A 23270-nucleotide genomic window follows, 5' to 3' on the forward strand; every position below is an offset into this window, starting at 1 on the left:
AAATTTTAGTTGGGTTTTTGCTTACTTATTGTCAACTGCTGGTTTAGGAGAAGACGAATTTTCAAAATAATAATTGTTTTCAAGGACACGAAATCTAAACATTAGAGTTTTTAAAAGCTTTCGCGATTTTAGATCAACCTATTATAACAATAGCAGATAACAAGGCAAACATTTTGATTAGTTGATTCGTAAAATAATAAAAACAGGGTTTTTTTAACTTAGAAACGAAATTTTTACCAACAAGTCAAATTTTCGAAAGACATTTCAATGTGACATGCCAGATTCGACCATAACGTCTAGGCCAGGTTTGGGGTGTTACAGTATAACTTGCTCTCTCTAATTTGAGGATTAAATTGAAGAGCTACTAAAGTATAAAAATTATGCCATGCATGAATATGCTGGAAATTGAAAGTTTATGGTAGAAATTGAAAGGTTGTTAGTAAATAAACAACTTTTACAAAGTGATTTTGGATGAAATTTCAAAAAGGGGACTAAATTGTAGAATGGTAAAATTCAAAGAAAAATTATGATTTTTATGAAATATATGTGCTGTAAATGATACATATGAAATTCGGCTAGGCTTGGATAGAGGATTAAATTTTATGAATTTTATTTTCCGAGCCTAGGGACGAAATTAGAAATAATGAAAAGTTTAGGGGTAAATGGTAATTTTTCCTAGATCATAAATTGAAAGAAATGGAATATGAATTGAGTGAAATTAATGATTAAATTTATTTATATAGATCCATACAATACAAATACGAGATTAGATCGAGGAAAGGAGAAAGTCTCGAATTAGTTGACTTTCGAACACGAACTATTATCAAGGTAAGTTCGTGTAACTTGAATTTTATTTTTATAAAATGCTTGTAATGCATGAATATGTGATGTGAATGTACAATGAATGGAAAATGATGAAATGTTTAATATATTTGATGAAAAAAGGGAAAATAAATCTCGGGTGAATAAAGAGGAATTCGATGGATCAGTGAAAATTTATATTACATACGACACGAAAAAGGATTTAGCCCAGACAGGTAATCCTAATATAAGCCTCCTGATGGATGTGATACTGAATGGATTTAGCCTGAATGGGTAATCTAGATTAAGCTCTATAGAGTATTTGTCACTGAAAGGATTTAGCATCGACTGTTAATCCTGACAAAACTCTTTGAGCATATGATATAGGGGATTTAGCCTGGATAGGTAACCCCGCTGTAAGAAATGAAGCTCGAAAGTGAGCTCCCTGATAAGGGTAAATATGAATTGACGGGATATAGAATTGTACACTATAAGTGTGCTACTGATTATCCATCGAAATTCTAGTAAATTTAACGGGATAATTTTGGAAATAAAAAAGGTATGAAATTCATGAAATTGATGAGCTCATCATTCCTTTGCATGATACTATTACATGGAGATTATTGGACTAACTCATGTGTTGAGATCGTGTGTGATAGGGTAATATCCTATTGTTTGGAAATATGTATGTTTGATTTAATTAAATGGACATATGTGGTAAGTTAAATTCTTGTTGTATGAACTTACTAAGCACTATGTGCTTACCCTGTTTCTTTTCCCTTATTTTATAGTGCTCGGAAGCTCGGAGGGTCGAAAATAGGTCGGAGCCACATCACACTATCAACTCCAGTATTTTAGTATAAGAAAATGCTCTATTTTGTGATAATGGCATGTATAGGCTAAACTTAGTATTTTGAGTTTTGAAATGGATGGATGGATGTAAACGTAGCCATTGGTATGGCTAAGGTTAACTTGATTTTAGTATATTGTGGGGTAAGTGATATGTATAACATGTGTGATAAAGGGGTTTGAAATTGATGGTTTATACATGTATGATTATGAGGTAAGTTTTGCATCAAATGTGTATATGGAAGTATGGCTACTTGTATGATGAAATTGGTTGAAAATCATATATCAATTGTTTGGTTAGCATTCGTATAATTTCGTGTAGGTATTGGATGAAAATGGGTGAGAAATTATGCTTGGACATAGCCTTATTTTGTTCATAAGGGTAGACACACGGGCATGTCTCTAGGTCGTGTGTGACACACGGTCCATAACATGGGTATGTGACTTGGCCATGTGAGATCAATTTGTTCTTGGTATGCAAGTTAAAGAGTTACACGGCCTAGGGACACGGATGTGTGAAGCCATACAGCCTGGAGTGAGGTAAGTCACATAGGCGTGTGAAACCACACGGCCTGACCACATGGGCATGTCTTTAAACCACACGGGCGTGTAACCTATGTAATTGAGAAAATTTTTGAGATTTTATGAAAAATTCCTTATGATATTGATTTACTCCTGGATCGATCCTGATGTATATTTTGGGCATCAAGAGCCCATATAAGGGACCTTAAATAGTATGTCGAAAAGTGAACAGTAAATGACTTGGTTAATCAAAAATTGTTCTGCAAACTTTGATAATGCCTCGTAACCCTATTCTGACGATGGATACGACTTAGGAGTGTTACATTTATTGGTATCAGAGCTACGACTTAGTCGATTCTCAGATTAACATGGCAAATATGAGGTTAGGTATACATGTCATTATATTATTTATGATAGTGTGATACCTCATGACCACTTTAAATATGTTTTTTTATAGTAATGTCTTCTGACCAAGCTAGAGCTGAATCCGTGGAAGCTAAGAGCCATGCTCCGGCTTCGATCTAAAAAGAAACATCTAGTACTAAAAGGTCGTATCTAAGGGCCGAGGTGATGAAGCTAAAGCAATTTTCTTCGAAATAATAAATGAATGGTTTGATCAATATCTGAGAACTAACCCTGCAATACAACAAGCTCCCCCTCCTGCTCCTCCACCGGTTCTCGAGATACCACAGGGTACAGGTATAGAAACCATTAGAATTGGTAAAGCTCTAGTAGATAAAATCTATAAATATGGGGCAGAAGAATTCAGGGCATCAACTGAAGATGATCCTGAAAGAGCTAAGTTCTGGTTAGAGAACACTATTCGAGTCTTGGATGAATTATCCTGTACACCGACAGAATATTTGAAATGTGCCGTGTCCCTATTAAAAAATACAGATTACTTGGGAATTCTTTCAGACTGAATTTAAAATAAAGTACATTAGCCAGAGAGTCCTCGATCAGAAGAGGAAAGAATTCCTTGAGCTTAAACAAGGTAACATAACAGTATCTGAATTTTAAAGAGAATTTGTTCAGCTAAGCAAATATGCTCGAGAATGGGTTCAAACAGAAGCTGAAATGTGCAAAAGATTTGAAGAGGGTTCGAATGAAGACATCAAGTTGTTAATTGGAATTCTTGAGCTAAGAGAATTTGCCCTACTAGCTGAAAGAGCATATAAAGCAGAAGAATTGAGTAAAGAAAAGAAACAGACAGAAAGGGAAGCTCGGGTTCTTAGTAAAAGACCTATGGGAAAATCACAGCTTTCTATTTCAAAGAAATCAAAGAAGTATCAAGACCGTTCTTCTTCAGCTACAGGGCATTTTGGCAGGGAACGAGGCTCCCAACGTTCTAACCTGAAATCTCTTACCCATTCAGTGACAAGTGTAGGGAGTGTTGGTAATCCCAAACCGCGATGTAAGTATTGTAACAAAGCTCATTTTGGGGAATGTCGACTGAGAAGTGGAGCCTGTTATAGATGCGGTTCCCTTGGTCATTTCCTCAGAGAATGTCCAGAAAGGGTTGAAAAAGATACTGATCAAACTCCGAAGCTGAGTAATTTTGTTTCGAGAGGTAGACCACTTCTACCTTCTAGAAATATCAGTGGTAGTTAGGGAGCTACAAAAGATTCAGCAGCTAAATCTGAAGCTAGAGTACCAGTGAGAACATATGTCATCCGTGCCAGAGAAGATGCTTCAGCATTAAATGTCATCACTGATACATTTTCTTTACTTGATACTGAGATTACTGCTTTGATTGACCCTAGTTCTACACATTCATATATATGCACAAAGCTTGTATTTGTTAAAAACTTACCTGATGAATTCACTGAATTGGTGGTTAAAGTCTCAAACCCCTTGGATCAGTGTGTTATGGTGGATAAAATTTGTAAAAATTACACATTGATGGTAAAAAGTTATTATTTTTCAGCCGACTTGATGTTATTACCTTTCGATGAGTTTGATGTGATTTTCGGTATGGATTGGCTAACCCAACATGATACAGTAGTAAATTGCAAACAGAAAAATATTGTGTTAAAATATCATAATTATGAGTTACTCCATATTAAATCTGATCAGACAGAGGGGTTATCTAATGTGATTTTAGTCATGAAAGCTCAGAGGTATACTAGAAAGGGATGTAATGCTCTTCTTGCATATGTATTGGACACCAAGGTATCTGAGTCAAAGGTTCAGTCCGTACCAGTTGTATGTGAGCTCTCTGATGTGTTTCTAGAGGAATTACCTGGGTTGCCACCGGAAAGGGAAGTTGAGTTCTCTATAGATCTTGTTCTGGGAACTACTCCGATTTCTATAGCACCATACAGGATGGCTCTTACAAAATTAAAAGAACTGAAAGCACAGTTGCAAGAACTCACTGCTAGAGGTTTTGCTCGATCGAGTCACTCGCCTTGGGGTGCTCTGGTATTATTTGTGAAAAAAAGACAGATCCCTGAAATTATATATTGATTATCAGCAGCTCAATAAAGTCACAGTAAAGAATAAGTACTCGTTGCCCTGGATTGATGATTTGTTTGATCAGCTAAAAGGTGCTATTATCTTTTCAAAGATTGATCTTTGATCAGGTTATTACCAGTTATCGGTAAAGGAGTCAGATGTGCTGAAAATAGCTTTTAGAACTAGATATGGGCACTATGAGTTTCTTGTTATTCAATTTGGGCTAACAAATGCACCTACTATTTTAGGGATCTGATGAGCAAGATATTCAAGCCATACTTATACAGGTTTGTAGTAGTGTTTATTGATGATATTTTGGTTTATTCTCGAGATGAAAATAAGCATGCAGACCACTTGAGAATTGTATTGCAAACTCTGCGTGATAAATAGCTATATGCTAAATTTATAAAATGCAAGTTCTGGCTTCGAGAGGTGGGTTTTCTTGAACATTTTGTATCGGCTGATGGCATTAGGGCAGACCCGAGTAAAATTTCAGCCATTGTTCATTGGAATCCACCGAAGAATGTATCCGAAGTCAGAATTTTTCTGGGACTAGCTGGATATTATCGAAGATTTGTACAGGGGTTCTGTATGATAGCTTTTCTAATAACCCGTCTATTGCAAAAAGATGTAAATTTTAAGTGGATGAATGAATGCCAGCAGAGCTTTGATAGACTGAAAGACCTGTTGACAAAATCACTTGTTTTAGTACAGCCAGAACCGGGTAAGGAATTTATTATTTACAGTGATGCTTCATTAAATGGTTTAGGTCGTGCCTTGATGCAATAAGGTAAAGTAATAGCCTATGCTTCAAGACAACTTAAACCACACAAAAGAAATTACCCGGTACATGATCTTGAGTTAGCTGTTATTGTGTTTGCACTAAAAATATGGCGGCACTACTTGTATGGCGCGAAATGTCATATTTACACTGATCACAAGGGTTTGAAATATTTGATGACACAAAAATATTTAAATTTGAAATAGCGGAGGTGGCTTGAGTTGATTATGATCTGGTAACTGATTATCATCCGGGTAAGGCTAATGTAGTAGCTGATGCTTTGAGCCGGAAATCTCTGTTTGCTTTGTGAGCTATGAATACCCGGTTAACATTATCTGATGATGGTTTAGTTATAGCTGGATTAAAAGCTATACCAATGTTTTTACAATAAATTTGTGAAGCTCGAAAAGATGATGAAAAGTTACAGTCTAAACTGGTGCAATGTGATTCGGGAACTGATTCTGAATTTTAGATTGGGGCCGATGTATGTTTATTATTCAAAGGCAGAATATGTGTACTGAGGAGTACAGAGCTTATATAGAAGATTTTACACGAGGCACATTGTGTTATTATGTCTGTTCATCTGGGAAGTAACAAGTTGTATAATGATCTGAAAAAGATTTACTGGTGGCCGGGCATGAAACGTGACATCTCTGAATTTGTAACTAAATGATTGATTTGTCCGCAAGTTAAAGCTAAACATCAGGTACCTTCGGGGTTATTACAGCCAATTACAATATCAGAATAGAAATGGGAAAGAATCACAATGGATTTTGTATCTAGATTGCCCTTATCGCCGAAGAAGAAAGATGTCATTTAGGTAATCGTTGACCGATTGACAAAGTCAGCATACTTTATACCGGTACGTATGGATTTTCCTTTGGATAAATTGGTTGAATTATATATATCTGATACTGTCAGGTTACATGGGGTACCAGTCTCCATTATCTCGGATAGAGACCCTCAATTTACGTCTCGATTTTGGGACAAACTACAAGAAGCTTTGGGGACTCAATTGCATTTTACTACTACATTTCATCCCTAGACAGATGGCCAATCTAAACGTGTAATTCAGGTGTTGGAAGATATGTTTTGATGTTGTATACTGGAACTCGAAGGTAATTGGGAAAAATATTTTTTTTTGATTGAATTTGCATATAATAATGCTATCAGTCCAGTATTAAAATGGCTCTGTATAAGGCTTTATATGGTCGTAAGTGTAGAACTCCGTTATACTAGACAGAGCTCAGTGAGAAAAAGATACACGGAGTTGACTTAATCCGTGAAACAGAGGAAAATGTGAAAGTAATTTGGGATAATTTAAAAGTAGCCTCTGATCGCCAGAAATCATATCCTGACCTTAAACGAAAAGAAATTGAACTTCAGGTTGGCGACAAGGTATTTCTGAAAGTAACACCTTGGAAGAAAGTCCTCTGATTCGGTTATAAAGGTAAATTAAGTCCACGGTTCATCGGGCCATACGAAGTGATAGAACGGATTGGACCGGTTGCATATCGATTATCACTACCGCTTGAACTTGAGAAAATTCATAATGTATTTCATGTGTCCATGTTACGGCGGTATCGATTAGATCCTTCACATGTTATTTCACCGACAGAAGTTGAGATTCAGTCTAATATGACTTACGGTGAAGAATCGGTCAAGATTCTGGCACGAGAGACAAATGAGCTAAAAAATAAAAGGATAAAATTAGTGAAAGTCCTTTGGCAACAACATGGGATTGAAGAGGCTACATGGGAGCCGAACCTCTTTACTGGTAAGATTTTTTAAGACGAAAATCCTTAAGGAGGAGAATTGTAACGGCCTAAATTTGGTGATATCAGAATAGTGGTTTCATAACCATAAATTTAAGCTAGAATTGAAATATATTTTAATGTTATTGCATGATATGTAATATGATAGAAAACTCATATGAAAAATATCGATAGGAAAATTTGACCAATTTAATGATAAATTAGAGAAATGACCGAATTGAATAAAATGTGAAAGTTGAGTGCTAGATGCTAAAAGGGCCAAATAGTCATGAAACTTGAAATTATAGGTCCTAATATGATAATTAGACCATCAACAAAAAGATGGGAAAACATCTTTGGTGATTCATCTATGGAATTTGAGAAAAAGGGTAATGAAAAAATTGGAATTAAGTAAAAATAAAATATGATAATTAATTACATGGAAAATATCATCATATTTATTCATCTTCATCCCAAAATTTGCATGGAAACCCTAGGAGAGATTAAGAAAACTTTCTTGGCTTAATTGGTAAGTTCCTATGTCTCGTTTTTAATAATTTTGATGTTTTTAGAATCGGTATAACTTGCTTTCTCTAATTTGGGGATTAAATTGAAGAGCTAGTAAAGTAAAAAAATTATCCAATGGATTAATATGCTGGAAATTGAAAGTTTATGGTAAAAAATGAAAGTTTGTTAGTAAATAAACAACTTTACAAAGTGATTTTGGATGAAATTGCAAAAAGAGGACTAAATTGTAGAACGGTAAAATTCAAAGAAATTTTTGATTTTTTTGAAATATATGTGTTGTAAATGATACATATGAAATTCTGCTAAGCTTGGATAGAGGATTAAATTTCATGAATTTTATTTTCCGAGCCTAGGGACGAAATTAGAATTAATGAAAAGTTTAGGGGTAAAATGGTAATTTTTCCTAGATCATAAATTGAATGAAATGGGATATGAATTGAGTGAAATTAATGATTAAATTAATTTATATAGATCCGTACAATACAAATACGAGATTAGATCGAGGCAAGGAGAAAGTCTCGGATTATTTGACTTTCGAACATGACATATTATCAAGGTAAGTTCGTGTAACTTGAATTTTATTTTCATAAAATTCTTGTAATGCATGAATATGTGATGTGAATGTACAATGAATGGAAAATGATGAAATGTTTAATATATTTGATCAAAAAAGAGAAAATAAATCTTGGGTGAATAAAGAGGAATTCGATGGATCAGTGAAAATTTATATTACATACGACATGAAAAAGGATTTATCCCGGACAAGTAATCCTAATATAAGCCTCCTGATGGATGTGATACTGAATGGATTTAGCTTGGACGGGTAATCCAGATTAAGCTCTATAGAGTATTTGTCACTGAAAGGATTTAGCCTCGACTGTTAATCCTGACAAAACTCTTTGAGCATATGATACAGGGGATTTAGCCTGGACAGGTAACCCTGCTGTAAGAAATGAGGCTCGAGAGTGTGCTCCTTGATAAGGGTAAATATGAATTGACGGGATATAGAATTGTACACTATAAGTGTGCTACTGATTATCCATCGAAATTCCTGTAAATTTAACGGGATAATTTTGGAAATAAAAAAGGTATGAAATTCATGGAATTGATGAGCTCATCATTCCTTTGCATGATACTATTACATGGAGATTATTGGACTAACTCGTGTGTTGAGATCGTGTGTGATAAGGTAATATCCTATTGTTTGGAAATATGCATGTTTGATTTAATTAAATGGACATATGTGGTAAGTTAAATTCTTGTTGCATGAACTTACTAAGCACTATGTGCTTACCCCGTTTCTTTTCCCTTGTTCAATAGTGCTCGAAAGCTCAGAGGGTCGGAGATAGGTCGAAGCCACATCACACTATCAACTTCAATATTTTAGTATAAGAAAATGCTTTATTTTGTGATAATGGCATGCATAGGCTAAACTTAGTATTTTGAGTTTTGAAATGGATGGATGGATGTAAACTTAGCCATTGGTATGTCTAAGGTTAACTTGATTTTAGTATATTGTGGGGTAAGTGATATGTATAACATGTATGATAAAGGGGTTTGAAATTGATGGTTTATACATGTATGATTATGAGGTAAGTTTTGCATCAAATGTGTATATGGAAGTATGGCTACTTGTGTGATGAAATTGGTTGAAAATCATATATGAATTGTTTGGTTAGCATTTGGATGAAAATGGGTAAGAAATTAGGCTTGGACATAGCCTTATTTTGTTCACACGAGTAGACACACGGGATGTCTCTAGGCCATGTGTGACACACGGTCGATAACATGGACGTGTGACTTGGCCATGTGAGATCAATTTGTTCATGGTATGCGAGTCAGAGAGTTACACGGTCTAGGGACACCGGCATGTGAAGCCACACGGCCTGGAGTGAGGTAAGTCACATGGGTGTGTGAAACCATACGGCCTGACCACACGGGCATGTCCCTAAACCATATAGGCGTGTGACTTATGTAATTGAGAAAAATTTTAGGATTTTGCAAAAATCCCCTATGATCCCGATTTAATCCTGGATCGACCCTGATGCATATTTTGTTCCTCAATAGCCCATATAAGGGACCTTAAATAGTCTGTCGGAAAGTGAATAGTAAATGACTCAATTAATCAAAAATTATTCTGTAAACTTTGGTAATGCCTCGTAACCCTATTTCGATAATGGATACAGGTTAGGGGTGTTACAATTGTAGTAAAAAACCATAAAAATCGGGCAATTGGGATGGTAAGTTATTGTTGTAAAAGTCATCACCATAGATGACAAGTGAACGACCATCGTCACTCGAAAAACAAATTTGGGATGGTCAGTTATTGATATGTATTTTCGGTGTCTCGAGCGATGTTCGAGGACGGTTAGGATAGGCAGTCGGGAAATTTGCATGTGTGTTGCATCATAAATATATCATGTATATGCATTGATTGTTGGAATAACAGGTTTAGCGAAAGTAGTAGAAAATAAATTTAGGGAAAAATCAGAGTTTTTTTTTAAAAAGATTCTAAAACAAGAACTTGGTTAACACTTAATCAAAACTATACATTTTCAAATTGTCTACTATCAACGCTTCAACTGTATAGTTTTCTCCACTATCATCAATCTTAAGTCTGTCAAGTGTAGACTCACTTCAAATCAGAAAATTTTCAAAATAATTTATATCTGATTTATATAAACTGTTCCTCTTTATTCCCCTTGTCCAACCTCTCTTCCGTTCAAAATTCTATCTTGTTTTAATACTTATTGTTTGTTTGATTTTATAAGTATAAAAAATAAATTTACAAAAAAATCAAACAAATATGGGTTTTTAATTATACTTATAAAATCTGTATTTGTTTATATATTTTTTTGTAAATTTATTTTTTATAGTTATAAAATATAACAAATAATAATTATTAAAAATAAATTTACCTTTCAAAAAAATTTGTTGTTGCCTCCTTTCACCCTAAACCAAACATACAATAAATATTCAAACAACATTAATATACGTTGCCTCCTCCCTTTAAATTCTTAACCTAGCCAAAATAAAATTACAAAAATAACCTTTCAAAACCCTTATTCTCCTTAGTTGTTGTTTTTTTTTCTTTTAGGGGACAATGGCTCTCTTATAAAGAAAACACTTTTAACACCCGTAAAGCCTAAATTGGTCAGTTCAGGCTGTCAGACCACGTGACTGCGTGGTCACCTCCAACGAAAAGTAGTGTCACCTGTCAGGTCCCCTCCTCCAACCATTAAAAATTATTTTTCCCAACCCATATTTGAATGGTATAACCCATATTTTTCCTAACAAGTGCCTCCTATCCACTACCCTCCAGCCTTAAAAAATTATTTTTTTCTTTTGCATAACAGACTAATGATTGGGGTAAAAAAAAAGGGTCGTGTCACCTTTCCACCACCGACACCATAGCATTTTTGTAAATAATGGGAGTGGGATACTATTTTGGTAAATTTTTATTGTTTTTATATTATACAGGTAAAAAAAACCACCTATCCACTACCCTTCACCCTTAAAAAACTTTTTTTGTTGTTTTGCATAACAGACTAATGATTAAGGTCAAAGGTCAAAAAAAATAAGGGTGGTGCCACCGCTCTACCACCCAAACTATACGATTTTCATAAATAATGGGAGTGAGATATCATTTTGATAATTTTTTATTATTTTTATATTATACAAGTAAAGCAGCCCATTCTTCGGATAGTCCCAAGTCATTAAGCTTGTGAGCCAGTCCATTTGTGATAATGCATTAAAAAGGTGGATCCAAGTTCCTTAGTCTAAAAGGTTTAAACAAGATACCAACACTTAGGGAGAAAGACACGATTATAGGCATCTATTAGGGGTGTTCAATCGGTTAACCGACCCGAACTACTATTAACCAAATTAACTGACTCTTTTAAGCTCTTAACAGTTAACCGAACTGAAATTTTTTTAAAAAAATTTAACCGAACCGAACTATTTCGTGTAATTCAGTCGGTTAACCGAAATTTATATATATATTTTATTATTTTTTGTTAAAACAAGTATAAAACATATAAAATTTAACCGACTTAACCAACCGATTAATTTATATTTCCAAAAAATTAACCGAGCCAACCGAATACTTATATATTATAATATTATTTATTAAATTCGGTTAACCGACCGATTTCGAACTAAATTAACTGTTAACCGGACTTCCAAAAAATTATTAACCGACCCTTAACTGAATTAATTTGGTTAACTGACTGATTAATCAAATTCGATTAGTTAACCGAATTAATTCAATTTTATCCGAAATTTTCATAACCCTAGCGTAGACCCACTTTTGGTTGGGCTTATTGGATTATTAAAAGACATCGGATGAGGAAGAATGGTAACGTCGAGCTTTACCCCTTTGTAATATGGGTATCTATTAACAAAATAATACTCTTATTTTGGGCTGGAGCTGGAAAAAAGATGGTGACCATATTTCGGCTCAACTTGGAGAAACACACGTTAATACCCAATGAAATAAAAATCGAATCAAAAGTTGGAGCAAATGCTAGCGCTTAAAGCTTTGCACCAATTGGGATGATAAGTGATGGCTTTTGTGTCAATGGTGTCTTAAAAATTTGAGGGTTATAGAAAAATGGGTATAGGGTTATTGGTTAAATTGAAAATCCCAAACCAATTATTGATTAAATGCTTAACGCATAATTTGGCACTCAAGTTCGATAAATTTTTTAATGTGGTATATGTGTTTAATAAAAGTTATACATTTTGGTATTCAAAAGTAACGTTATTAATTTTCTAAAATTTAATTCGTGTTTTAGGGTTAAAAGTTAATTATTAATGTTATGAAGTTTAATTTTTTTATAATCTTATTAATAGAATAAATTTAATGTTAATTATAAATTTATTTAATTTCACGTTTAATTTATTAAATATAATCTAAACTTTAGTTTCCAATTTTAGCATATTATTTTTTATTATTTCAAACTTATATATGTTATTATTTCAAAGGAGTGTCACACCTTGGAATGAAAATAATGAAAAAATTTATTTTACAATTTTTGTTTTACACTGTAATATACTAATTAAACTCCTAGAAAATTACATTAACATGTATTTAAAATTTTTCAATAATTTTTATTGTTAATAAATATTTTTATTATATATGTAATAGTAATACTTTAATAGATTTTTTTTTAAATTTTTATTTTAATTTATAATTTTAATTGATGACAAAAATATTTCAAATTGTTAAGATTAAATACAGTTTATTTTAATATTTTCTCTATTATTTTATTTTTGCATTAATGTCTAAATATATTGATATTTGATACATCAAATGGGAATTATATATATATTACAAGCGAGTAGGATATGACAAGTGTCACATTTATTTATAAGAATAATATTTGATCCATTGTCAATGGAGTTTTAAATTCCACAAGAAAGATCAAGGGGTTGATAAGTATTCTATAAAAGTATAGTAAAATATTAAATAATAAATATTTAAAAAAAGAGATGCATGCATGGCAATTTTTTAGGACTACGTGTGAAATAAAAAAAGGTTGTCAGTGTACCAAATACTAACCATTATTTATTTATATATATATTATTTTTATTTTTTACTACACGTTACAATACATTTATTACACTCTTAACCTACTTGTGAAATTGAAAAATCTTCGCAAAAGGTGGATGAGAGATAATTTTTCAATATATATACATGTATATTAGCCACATTTAGTTGAATATTTGAAAGGAAATGGGTGTTTGGGATGAAAGAGGAATTTTAGGTTATGTTTAGTTTTTGAAAATATTTTTTATTTTTATTTTTAAAAAATAGCTTTCATTTTCTATTTCTTTAAAATAATTAAAAAATGTATTTATTAAGTTAAAATAAAAATTTGTTTTCAATAACAAAAATATGAGAACTTGTTTGTATACTATTTTTGTATAATAAAAACATGAGAAATACAATAAAATAAAAATTATTACATTTATATGAATTTGAATTAGAGGTGATCATGGGTTGGGCTACTTGGCCCGGCCAGATGGTCTGCCCGAAAAATGGGAGGGTTCGGGTAAAAATATAGGCCCGAAATATGGGTTTGGGCAAAAAAATTAGGCCCGTTTAGAAAACAGGCTGGGCCTCGGGTAAAACTTTTTTGGCCCAGGCCTGGCCCGGCCCAAATTTTATATTAAATATATATTTTTATTTTTAATCAAATATATATTATATATATTAAATATATATATTTAATATGGGTCGGGTTGGGCCGGGCTCGGGCTTAGCAATTTTCTCTCGAACTGGGATTGGACAAATTTTTAGGTCCATATTTTAGGCCGGGCCAAATCCAGGCCTAAAAACGTGCCTAAAATTTTGTTTGGGCCTAGCCCGGCCCATGATCACCTCTAATTTGATTCAAGGTAAAAAAAATTAATATTTAAAAATGGTTGAAAACAAAATATTTTTGTTTTAAAATGGATTTGAACTAGGAACGACTTATTAATTTAAAATTGAAAACTCTTGTTTCAATTTTTTCAATTTTTATAAAATATTGTAATGAAAATAATGAAAACATTTTTTAAAAGCTTACTTTCAAAATTGTCAACCAAACATAATTTTTAGTACTTTTCGTATTTTAAGAAAATGAAAACAAAAATTATATTTATTTCTTGAAACCAAACATACCCTATTTATTTTTTAAAAGCAAAAATTAATAGTCAATATCCCTTTTTTTTACTATAAAATTTTCTAAAGGTTATTGTTTATTATTACGAGTGAGAAAGTTGCTTCTCAAAATACATTTTCTTAAATATTTAATTACCTAACCTTAATATAACGAATCTGTCTAAACTTGACACTTACGATTGTCAAATTTTGGATGTAGTTGAAGTTAAAGAATCTTTCGCCTTTAAATAGTTAACTTAACATTAATATAGTGAAGAAGACTAAGCTCGAAGAGGTATAATTGTCAAGTTCAAGGGTATATTTGGAGTTAAGGAGTTTTTTAATTTGAAATATTTAACCGTCTAACCTTAATATAATAAATTTGTCTAAACATGACACCTATGATTATTAAGTTCTAGATGTAGTTGGAGTTAAAGGGATCTTTTGCCTTTAGATAATTAACGTAATATTAATACATTGAAAAAAAATTAAATTTGAAGAGGTACGATTATCGAGTTTAAGGTATATAATTAAATTTGTAAGAAAAATGTTGTTGGTGAGTATTAGAGTTAAGAACATTTGTTAAATACTACAGTTTAGATAGTTAGCTATTCTAGTATTTTCAGCAGTTAACAGTTGACGTAGCTTTGCAGTTGGTTGCTTCTATTATTTTAGCTGTTAGTTTCTCTCTTCCTTGTATAAATACGTCTCAGTTGTATTGAGATGTTTCAAGTGGGAACATCTATATAATAAAGAAAGAATTATATAAAATCGTGATTCCATGTCATCTCTATCTCTTTCCAATAAAAGTATAACAAATTAAATTTTTTCTTAAAGAAAATCGACTAGCAATTTATTAAAATAAAATAAACTATAAAACAGAAATTGGGCTAACATCTGAAAATGGGCCAGCTGAATGTATTTTCAGTCGAACCATTAGAATAAAATAAAAAATGAAACCTAGGGAAAGACAAAACATTTAAAGCTATGCAAAATAGGAAACCTGGGGTAATAATTCCTAGTTGCTTCAGAAACAGTAGCTAGACTCCATTTTCATCTTCTTTTCATATTCAATTGTCCCATTTGCTTCAGTTTGATAGTCGTTTCATTTCTTCCATCAAGTGTTATCCGGTCCCCTTCTTCCTTCACATGGCGATTCTCAGTCAAATTTACTAAATTAGTTTATACTTTTTTTATTAAATAAAAAAGTATAAAATTTTTTATTTAATAAACTATTCTCATCAAATTACCAAAATAATATATAAAAGGAAAATTAGTTTATATTTTTTTAAATAGCTTTACTTTAGGTAAAATATATTTACTTTAATAATAAAATAAAGGGTTTTTATGAGTAAAAATCATAGATTAAGAGCTTATTTAACTACAAAAATAGGTTGAGGGCTTGTTTATTAAATAAAAAAGTGAGTTGAAGGGGAATAAAAAGAAAATAATAAATAAGGAGGGCTTAGAAGGCAATTAGCCAAGTTTCAGCTTTGGCGCTGACACACCCACCAATTCACTTTCAAAATTTAAAATGATAAATTTGCATGTCAGGTCCTTGAAACTACAGACAGTTACATTTTAGTCCTGTGCCGCCATTCTCATTGGGACCACCTTCAGCCTTTTTTTTTTTGGTATATTTTGGTAAATAATTTTTTTGGGATATATTTTGGTATATTTTTATTTCTTTTGAATTATTTTAGTAAAAAACCCTTGAATATCACTAATGATTGCTCCTATAACTGACTTATTTTGCACCTTTGTTTGACATTTCTTTATGATTGTGCGTGAATCCCCATTTATTGAAACTTAGTGTATTCCCATAGAGATACCTAGTTTAACTGCATGAAATCCATCATAAGCTTCTGCCGCCACCAGACCTATCATCGATTTGAAATCTCTTTTGTTGAATGCTGCATCAAAATGAATCATTACCCTGGGATTTCTATCTCTCTGGTTGGCACTTCTAACTGTGTTTAAGGTATTTCTTCTCTCTGTCAATCCATCAATCTCTACCAAATACCTTAGAACTTTCATTGATAACTCTTTTCCTAACTCTATTTTCCTTTCATGCATGAGCTTGTTTCTCGACCCCCACAAGAGCCACATTCCACAACAGAACAATCGGCATTGTTTGTGAGTGCTCCTCTTGAAAATCCAGGTTAGCCAATCCCAAAAACTTTGGATCATAGAGTTGTTAACCCAAGAAAGATCTAACATTTTCCAAATCTCTATTGCTGTAGGACAAAACCGAAAGACGTGAGATACATCATCTTCCCCATATCTGCAACAATGGCATACAGTATCATCAACTACTTGTTTAAATCTCAGATTGACTAAAGTAGGCATATAGTTCCAGAAAACTTTCCAAACTGTAATTATAATCTTTGAGGGTAGCTGTAAATCCCATAGCTGTTTGTAGAAATTTTTCAAATCGGCCTGTGTTTTTCGCCAGAGGGATTTGCAAAATCCTTTGAGCAATATCTGCTGAAAATGTACTTTTCACTAGATCTGTCTTCCACAAATTATTTGTAGCATCAATTAAATTAGAGACTAGCTTAACTTCACTATCATTTCTGTGGTTCTAGCCATCTGTATCTTTTTCTAGTATCCAATGATCATCCCAAACTAAGATTCCAGTTCCCTTTCCTACTCTCCAACCCATCCCACTTCGTAACAAACCTTTTGCAGCCTAGACACTACTCCAGGTAAGTGAAGGTAAGTTACCTAATTGTGCATTAAGAAAGTCTGAATGTCGATAATACTTGGCTTTAAGACTCTTGCCGATAAGAAATTCGGATAAGTAATAAGGCACCAACATTGCTTAGCTAATAAAGCGATATTAAACTGGCTAATATTTCGAAATCCGAGACCTCTATTTTCCTTCAAAATAAAAAGGTTCCTCTACGCACACCAATGTATACCCATTTTTCCTTGTCCCTTTTGACACCAAAACTCGACAATAATATTCTCCATCTCGACACATAAAGTCTTAGGTAAAAGGAAACATGTCATAATGTAAGTTGGGATGGCTTGTAAAATAGACTTAATAAATACTTCATTTCCTCTTTGCGATATATATCTTGTACTCCAGTGATCAATTCACTTCTTGATTCGATCTTTTAAATTCTGTAATGACTCCCTTTTCTTCCTACCTACTATATTAGGCAACCCTAGGAAACGCTTTGGGTCATTCGAACTTCTAACTCCCAATATATTCACCACCCCTATTCTTTCAACTTCAGTTGTATTCTTGCTAAAAAAGACAGTTGATTTGTCGAAATTAGAACTTTGCCCTGAACACATTCTGTGCTTTCTAAGAATTTTTTTTAAAACATTAGCTCATCTACTAGTTGGTTCACTAAATAAAATGAAATCATATGCAAATAATAAGTGCGATACCTACGAACCATTCTTATTGGCTTTTACTCCTCTCAATATTCCTGCACTCATTGCAAGACGCATTAAACTAGATAAGCCTTCTGCATATATAAGAAACATAAAATGGCTAAGCGGATCCCTTTGACGCAACCCCCTTGTCGGATGAAAATTCTCCCATTTGAATCCATTTACTATAATCGAATAAGAAACAAAATTTATGCATTCCATAATACTTTCAATCCAATTACAAGTGAAGCCCATTCAAGTCATCATTTCTTTTATAAATTTCCACTCAACTCTATCGTATGCTTTACTCATGTCAAGCTTCACAACCATAAAGCCTTTTTGCCCCATTCTCTTCTATTTCAATGTGTGTAAAATTTCATAGGCAAGAAGAACATTATCCGAAATCAACCTCCTTGGTACAAAAGCACTCTGAGCCACATCAATACATTTATCAATAACTCTTCTGAGCCTGTTGGCAATAGCTTTTGCCATAATTTTATAAATCACATTAAATAGGCTGATTGGTCTGAACTGCTTCATATTAACAGGGTTAGCAACTTTTGGAATGATTACAATGTGTGTAGAGTTTATCTGTTTGAAACCCTTATCCTCTTTCAGGACTTGTAAGTTGAATTTGATTACATCATCTCCAACAATGTGCCAACACTTTTGATAAAATAAAGCCGGTAATTCATCTTCCCCTGGGGCTTTTGTAGGTCCCATCTCAAACACTACTGCTTTAATCTCTTCCTTTGTGTAGAGTGCTGTAAGAAATTGATTATCCTCCTCAGAAATACATCTATCAATTCTCGATAGCAAATGATCACAACTTTCCCTTCTTTCTGTCATAAATAAATTTTGAAAATAGGATCATGCAATGCCTTCTATATCTTGGATGTTCTCCGCTTATCTTCCTTCCTTGTCTTGCAATTTATGAATCAAGTTTTTTTATCTCCGTTGCGTGGCTTGACTATGAAAGAAAGCAGTGTTCCTATCTCCATATTTCAGCCAGTTTATGCGCGCTCTTTGTTCCCAGTAGCATTCATCATTATCTATTTCAATATTTAGTTTAATCTTTGTGTCAATCAACTCAACCAAATTAGGATCATCTTTTTCAGCTGCTAAGAGTTTTGATACCCTATCTGTGAGAAATATCTTTCGCTTCTTCTAATCAACTTGGGTCCGAACATCTTAAACTCCTCAAACCGTGCTTTAGCTTATCTAATTTCTGCATCAAATTACCTGATGATGTCCCCCATATGTTTTTAACCTCTTCCTCGAACGACTCCTCAATTGTCCATCAGGCTTTAAATTTAAAAGCTTTCTCCGTCAGCCCTTGTGCTGCATTCTTTTGTATTAACTAAAAGGGGGCAATGATCAGAGAAAGAATGAGTGAGGTGTTGCATAGTTACCTCAGGAAACATAACCATCCATTCTTTATTTGCAATGCCTCTATCAAGCCTCTCTCGTATATTTGTTTCAGGTAAATTTCCCCTCTCCCATGTAAACCATCTCCTAGAGAACCCCACATCCACTAGGCTGTAATCTGTTAGAACATTGCAGAATAACTCCATTCTTCTTTCATCTCTAGGTACTCTACCATTCTTTTAATATCCGCACAATATTTCATTAAAATCACCACAAACAAACCATGAAAATCTTTCTCCAGAGTATAAATTTCTCAACGCAGCCCAAGAATTATTTCTATCATGTACATATTGGGACCCATAAAAACCAGTAAACCTCTATTTACCTTTTACATCACTGTCATCAATCATCATATCAATATGCCTTTTTGAGTATTGTCGCAACATAACACACACCTTAGATTTCCATGCCAAACATAATCCTCCTCTAGTACCTTCTGGATAAACTTTTATCCCATTAACATACCTCCATTTGATTTTTATATATCTTTGTCTCCATGAAGAAGACCATTTGGGGATTCTGTAACTTCAGCATATACCAAAGTCTCTGAACTGTCTGTGGACTCCCTAATCTATGAACATTCCAGCTTAGCAATTTCATTGCGCCCGGTCGGCTTGCCTCTTGGTAGCCGCCGATACAAAGTTATTAACCTCTAGCAATATCATATTCCTACCTGCCGGAGAATTCTCATTTCCCAAAACTATCGCACTCTCCATCTTCTCTCTAACCCTCTTTTTCCATTCTTCGCCAATCAAAACACCGTCCTCCAGATCATGCTCCTTATCAATTAACGCTTGATCTGACATTAAAATTTTCCCCTTGTGATTTCTGAAATTCTTTCGGCCTTCAAGCTGAAACCCAAGACTGGGTCAAAAGACTTTCCATATCCCGCCATTTTATTTTACCAGTCCACAAATTACTTCTAGTCATAAAAATACCTTTACCATCTCCTTTTAGTTTCCCCTCCCCTTCTTCTTTTATCCACACACTATTCATTGCTGCAGCCCTCCGTGACTGAGCTCGTAATGATAGATCCCAACCCATCTCAGCTACTTCCACCCCTAGTGCCATCTTTGCTTCACAAAAGGAATCATTATGTCCCAATCAACCACAGTAAAAACATAAAAGGGACAACTATTCATACCTGAACCTTACATAGGTACAATTCCCACAGAACAAAATTTGTTTCCTCCTTTTTAACGGTCGTCGCACATTAATCCTAACTCTTACCCGCATATAATTCCTGTTTTCTTTTCCCAGATTCGATCCATCATACTTAATAAATTCACCTACAAAGTTACCCAATTGTACTGCTAAATTTTTTGAAAAAAGGCCAATGGGGACGTCATGTATCTGGACCCAAAAAGACGCTATGAATAATGGGATTTTGAGAGGATCTACTCCCCACTATAACTTATGTAACACTAGCAAATGGTTATTGAATGTCCATGGAGACCCTTTTAACACCCTATCCAAATCTTTTTTTCTCCAAAATCTCGTATATGAACTCCCTTAACTGGGTGCCAAAGATTTGTCATAGTATTTTTCATTGCAGGAAAATGAATAATACTAGCAGTTAGAAAACAACCTAATAACCTGAAGATCTCCTCTCCTCTTTCTGTATTTGGTTCTAATTGGACTTGTAGGATTGCATCTTCTTCTTCATTGAGTGTTAACCCTGCTAATTCGTCTTCCATTGATTTCAGACGTAGCTTCCAATCCAAAGTAACGCTATGCTAGTCAAGAAATCCTGCAATTTAGTGTGGCATCGCCACCACTCCACTTTCAACTATAACAAAAACCAAGAACAAAGACATGCCAGAAAGGGCAGGCTCTCCTGAAAAAATTCTAATCCAACTAAAACGGCTAAAAATTGGGAAGAAAAATTTGATTTGTCATACTCCTATTGAAAAGGGATAGGGATGACATGGAATCACAGTTTCATACAATCCATTTTCCTATACAATAATATTAAAGCTTGACACCCAAATCCAATGGATTATTGTAAATGATAAAACACCTATTTTAAATTGCATAAATAAAAATAAAATTAAATGTAAATTTTTTAATTTTTAATTCTTGAGATTCAAGACAATAATTTGGAATCATCATGGAATGCTTAAAACTTGATTCTTAAACTTAAATTAATTTATTATCTGTTTAAAAGAATTTTAAAATTCTCTTTTATAAATAATCACTTTTTTAAGTGATCCATAACATCTTCTTCTTTTTTTTCTCAAGAATTATATAATAATAAAAGAAATCATAATTACACTCACCATTTAAGTTGAAGAAAACCAAGGCTACGAGACCACCATGAAGTTGTTTTAATGAACAAAATGGATGAAGGTGGGAAAAAGCTGACACTGATGGTGAGAAAAAAGAGCATTGTTTCTTGCTACCAATGATGTATTTGCACTTTGCTGTATGCACCCACCAACCTTTTTATATTTTAAAATTTGTTTTCAGTTTTCATCAACCTCACAAATGGAGCTCAAGTATCAACTTTGAGTGGAATCCATGGAAGAAAGATTTGACAGTTTAACCTTTTATGCAGACATCAATGCATCATCAGTTTGTTTGCTTTTGGTTTCTGTCCATCTCAGTGGGAGACACCAATTATTACTACATCAAGTTTAGCTGTCATCCCACACTTGCCTCTTCTTCCATCTTTCTCTTTCTTTTTTTCTTTCCATTATGGTAAATGATCTTTATCTATGCAGCACTGTAGGACCTGCATTTCTATCATTAATCAAGATATTTCCTTCTTTTTTGGTGGCCAATAATAGTATATAAATATAAAGAAAATAACATAATTCATACATTAAAACTAGTAATAATTGCTCTCTTATATTACTTTGTGACATTTTACATCACTCACCATAACATACAACTTAACTAAAATCAGTAATAATTGCATTTTTATATACTTTTGTGACATTTTACATCACTGACCATAACATCCAACTTAATTATTATTTATTATAGTTGATTGAATCACAAATAATATTATAAGTAAGATGGTGAATTTCATTTCTGCATAGTTCATATCCTATTCTAATAAATCCCAACAATTAACTTTAACTTATGTCATACCAGTTGAAATATGACTATTGATCAGTAAAAAAATGGATTTAAAAGTATAATTCTGCTATTGTTGATTTTGAGGTTATTGAATAATAAATTGTTACACGTAAATGTAAAGATTTTATTTGAATAGTATTTGTGAAATTCATTAAAGCGTATTTTATATAATTGATAAATATTTTATATTTAAAATTTATTTAATATCATTATTTGATATTTGTAAATATTTATATATATATATTAAATATTTTTTTATAAAACGTGAGAAATTTAAAACGATACATCGAAACAGACTGGGTATCAAATGTACCAGTATAAGTAGAAAAATAATATATTTACTATTGACTACCTTAATTATAAAATATTTATATTCAAATATATAATTAAATCAGTTTTGAATTTATTTTTGGACAATACAAAAAATTAATTATTTTTCTTTGAGAAAGATTACATAAGTGAAGAAGACGGAGTCGCTGTGAGTTATTTTGAATGGTGGGTGCCAAACAATAACTTATCATTATTGTAGAAGCCAGTGATTACGCCTTCAGAAATCTGCAACTAGAGAGAGACAGCGTAAACGTAGCTCATAAGGGAAAAAAAAAAACTTTGCTTAGCAATTTCTTTGGCAAATTTATTAAGAAAACAAACAATTTGTAACAAAAATATGGACATCTCAACTTCAACTTACCTGCTCCGTGCCTCAAATGTTGGTTTCTCAAGTATAAGATATGGACCACTTCAATAAATAAAAAATGGGTCCAAAACCCAGAAAGAAACTACTTTGTTCAAAGTATAATAATTATCTAGCAATCATTGTGTACAGCCCAATTTTCAGCCCAATTACAATAATAAACAAACCCAATTTTCAGCCCAATGAACCCTAAAGCCCAAATGGCCCAAAATCTAAAATCGGTTTCAGTAAGATAGAAACCCTAGTGCCCTTGAGCCGCTGCTCCATGTGCGTTTCGGCGCGCACCACGCCCGAGGTCTGCCACCGCCAGCTGCGCCTTGCACCAAAATGGAAGCTTTTCGT

At 33.1% G+C, this 23270-nt stretch overlaps 1 long non-coding RNA gene across 1 annotated transcript; it reads left to right on the forward strand.

Moving 5' to 3' along the window:
* The first annotated feature begins 15742 nt into the window (after positions 1–15742).
* On the forward strand, positions 15743–16902 carry LOC107949198 (uncharacterized). Its single transcript, XR_001697655.2, has 2 exons — positions 15743–16496; positions 16579–16902. It is a non-coding gene; the product is annotated as an uncharacterized lncRNA (long non-coding RNA).
* Positions 16903–23270: the final 6368 nt, after the last annotated feature.

This window comes from Gossypium hirsutum, chromosome D06 (assembly GCF_007990345.1).
Source record: "Gossypium hirsutum isolate 1008001.06 chromosome D06, Gossypium_hirsutum_v2.1, whole genome shotgun sequence".
Lineage (NCBI taxonomy): Eukaryota > Viridiplantae > Streptophyta > Magnoliopsida > Malvales > Malvaceae > Gossypium > Gossypium hirsutum.